We start from the raw sequence: 4,116 nt of genomic DNA, 5'->3' as shown, positions 1-4,116 counted from the left end.
CCCACCCTGTCTGTACCCACTTACCCCCTCAGCACCCACCCACTCTGTCAGCACCCACCCACCCTGTTCGCACCCACCCTGTCATCACCCTCCCACCCTGTCCACACCGTCAGCAGCAGCTTCTACCTGCTGAGTGCACAGCCAGCCTGTACCAAACCATCTCCTTGGACCCTCACACAAGGGAAGGAGGAACCTCTGTGTCCCCACTGGGCTCTGACTGACAAGGGATTTGTTCAAGGTCACATGGCAAATGCTTGACGGACCCGGTCTGTCTAGGGACAAAGCCCATATGCTGGACCTGGACCTCCACCCTCCCCACAGACTCCTGCCATCCATCCGGGCATTGGTCCTGGCCGGGGTCAGGCAGAGCCAGCCTTAGCGGGGACGAGGAGATACAGCGGGTCTCCGTGTCCTTCCGTGGGGCTGCAGCCCTCCCAGCCCTTCCTTGACATGCAGGGCAGGGGCTGCTCTTGATGGAGTTGATGCCAGCTGGGCTCAGGAGTCAGGCCGCCTGCACTCCTGGCCTCCATGCCTCAGTTTCCCCACAGGTGCAGAGGCTGTGTTAACCCGCTGTGCCATGGTGCACCGAGGCAGCGGCGAGGGGAGGCCTGGAGAGTGGCCTGGGCCACTCAGCTGCCCCCCTCCGTTGTTCCACAGGTCAGCAGGAGGACCCGTGTGCGAGACACCTTCCCAGCACCCAGCGGAAGACCTCCAGCTTTCTGGATTCTCTGAAGGTTTGCCCCAGGCCGACGACAGCTGGGTCCCCTTTCTGCTGGGTGGTGAGCCGGGGGCAGCCTCTGTCTCCCAGAGGCCGAGTGGAAGAGGCTGTAATGCACAGACTATAGAATTTAGAAACAGGGTGGCCGGGTGAGAGGGAGGGGACCATGCAGGTGGCAGGAACAGACGGAGGGGCTTCCCGGGCTGATGGGGAAGCCCCTGGCAGGGAGAGAAAGTCGGTGGGCTGGAGGGAGGGGTCCTGCCCAGACATAGGATTCCTCGGGGTCACCCCCGAGGAAGGGGCCCACCCTCCCTGGCTGGGGGCAGCAGGAACCATGAGCTTGGGTTCTCCCTGCAGCTGGACCAGCAGAAGCGGGCATTGGCCCTCCTGCGGCGGCGGGCAGAGCTGGAGGCCTGGGAGACGCAGCAGACTCTGGATGGGCTGCTCTTCAGGAGGCAGCTGGAGGTAGCGGCCGCTTGCCACAGGGGGAGCCCCTGTCTCTGCAGGAGGTTGGGTGGGAAGGTCAGTCACACTGGGAAGGAGTACGGAGACTTCCACGGGAACAGTGGGCACCCCTCGCCGAGAGGAAGCGAGCCAGAGGCTGGAGCTCCCTTTAAAGCAAAGTCTCTGTGCAGAAACAGGAGGTTTCGGCCACTTGTGTCCTGAGGGCGCCGGCACTGGGGGTGCCTCAGCGGGAACCAGATCTGGGTCACAGATGGCCATTGGGGCCTCCCACCTGTCCGTGTCCCAGGCTTGGTAGGCCCCTGAGCCCTGGGCTCTCCATGGGCGCCTATGACCCAAAGCACGTGTGGTGCTCACACCCCAGGCAGGTCTCTGGCCAGAAGGGAAGGGGCTTAGCGTCTCCTGAGCCGCCTCTGCATGGCCGTCCTGCGCCAATAGCGTCCCTTCCGATGGGCAGCTCTCGCTGTCCGGGGTGGTTCAGTACCTGCCCCATGAGGGGACAATGTCACCCAGGCCTAGGAACGGTGACCCTGGCAGGGCATCGACTGGGCGGCTGACAGCTATGACCTGGCTGGAAGAGATAAACCTTCTGGGAGGTGGACCTGTCTTCTGTGTTTGGTTCAGGGGCCGATGGTGGGAAGTACATCGACGGTACATGTTGGGGGGCATCTCCAGGAGAGTGATGGAAGTGTGTGCATGCACGCGTGTGTGTGTGTGTGTGCGCGCATGTGGGAGTACACATACCGGCGACCTCAGACCCACAGCAGCACTGACACCCTGCCCCGCATCCCTGCCTGTTCTCTCCCTGCTCCCGGCATCACAGGCTTTGCTCCCCTCCTGTGCCTGCCCTCCCAGCACCCCCAGCCGGGACCGGAGCTGGGGTTTCCTTTCCACTCATCTCCGTGCAGCGGGCCCCCCAGCTCCCACACCCTCCAGCCCTGGCTGGGCACCGGCCACCCCTGCTTCCCTGCAGTGGCCTCTCCGGGAGGCAGGAGGGGACCGTCAGCCCCGCTGGCAAGATGGACAGAGAGGCCCCTGAGGTTGGAGACTTGCCCAGCTTCAGGCTCCTCCTTGGGACCGGGCTTGGCCTGACCGTCCCGACCCAATGCCCACAGTTGTGGAGCCGCCTCCTGCGTTCTCCACAACACGCCTCCCACTCCTCACAGCAGCTGATGGAGAGACACTCGACCCAGGCCGGGCCAGAGGAGGTGTTGAAGCTGGAGCAGCCTCCGATTTGCAAGGACCAAGAGCCGACCACAGCCTCTCAGAGTACAGGGACGGGCACACCCAGGTGAGGCCAGGGGCTGGGGCTGGACACCCCCTCCCAACGTGGAAATGCAGACTGGGGAGTCTCTGGACACAGGTAGTGGGGCGGGCACTGCGGGCGCTGGTGCCAAGTCTCCTGGGCGTGTCCTCACCTGTAGGTCACACCCGCCTCTGGACACAGATGCTGCCACGTCCTCCCAGGGTCCCGAGGACAGACCAGAGAGTGTGGTGGCCAAGCCAGCCTCTGCAGGTGACAGTGTCTTCAAAACCCCACCCAGGCCTGGAGGCAGGCAGAGCCCTCAGCCAGTGTGAACCCAAAAGGGGGGAACCGAGGCAGGTACACAGCAGGGAGGCCCAGAGGGCTACAGTGGCTGCCCAAGGCCATGCAGAGTGGAGCTGGGTTCTGCCGTCAGGTCTGTCTGACTCCAGCACTCACGTGACTGACCCTTGGGCAGTCCTAGCCCCTGGCATCCCTTGAGCCCGGGGAACTGGGTTAGACGGCTGGTGGACACTGTCTCCACCCACCCAGCCCGGGGGAGCTGCGTCGGGATCTCAGCAGGAAAGCTTCCCTAGAGCTGGGGGACCAGCCTGACCGGAAGGGAGGTCCACAGCCCAGGGAGGGTGAGTGTGGCAGCTCGGTCCTCCGGGGCTTCCGCCAGGTGACTGAGCACAGGCCGCTGTTGGCCTTGCTCTGGGACAGAGGGTCTCAGTTCCTCTGAGCTGGCGTGACCCCCAGGCTGGCCTCCAGGTGGCTGCCATCTCCTGGAAGCCTGGGTACAACCTGTCTCGGTGTCTTCGGGAACAGGAACCCTTCCCTGGTTGCAGGCCTGTTGATACGCCCACTTCTATTCCTTTGAGTGGCTTTCCCTGGTGGGAAAGGTCTCTGCACAGCCTCCCCAGCGCGGGCTGCGCAGAAAGCTGGTCCAGAGTCCCCTCCCGTGTGATGTGTGTCAGCAAATAAGGAAGGGTCTGCGTGCAGGTTGTAGGGATGGCGCGGCGAGACCACCACAAGGTGATTTTAGCCCTCAGTGTGATCATGGCAGATGTGGTGACTTCCCAGCTGGCCACAGTCACCCTGTCTCCAGGCTTGACACCTGCTGCGTATTCCTAGTTTAACTTCATTGTGTTCACAAAACACATTCGTGTGAACCTCATAATGTCCAGACTCGGGTTTTAGCTGGAATGTGGTCTACATCAGTGGGTGCTCCTTGAACACAATGTCTGTTCTGTTGTTGCTGGGGGGAGCGTCCTGCAGTATCACTTAGATCAAGTTGGTGGATCGTGCTCTTCAAGTCTACTGCATCTTGGTGGATTTTCTGCCTAACATTCCTATCGATGAGTAAGAGATGGGTGTTGAAATATCACATTGCGATTTGCCGAGTTCTCCTTGCAGTTCTAACAGGTTTCACTTCACGTATTCTGAAGCTCTGACATCAGGCCCATAAACACTTAGGATTATTATGTGCTTTTGATGAACTGACCCCTCTGTCATTATGCAATAATCCTCTTACCCGCAGCAGTATCCTTCACTTCAAAGGCTACTTTGTCTGATATTAATACAGCCACTCCAGCTCTCCTTCAACTGGTGTTTCGCGGTATCTCCATTGTCATCCTTTTACTTTCCATTTATTTGCATCTTTGTGTTTCAAGTGTGTTTCTTACAGGCAGCA

This window comes from Mandrillus leucophaeus, unplaced genomic scaffold (assembly GCF_000951045.1).
Source record: "Mandrillus leucophaeus isolate KB7577 unplaced genomic scaffold, Mleu.le_1.0 Scaffold28, whole genome shotgun sequence".
Lineage (NCBI taxonomy): Eukaryota > Metazoa > Chordata > Mammalia > Primates > Cercopithecidae > Mandrillus > Mandrillus leucophaeus.
The sequence above is the reverse complement of the archived record's forward strand: the minus strand, read 5'-3'. Positions refer to the sequence as shown.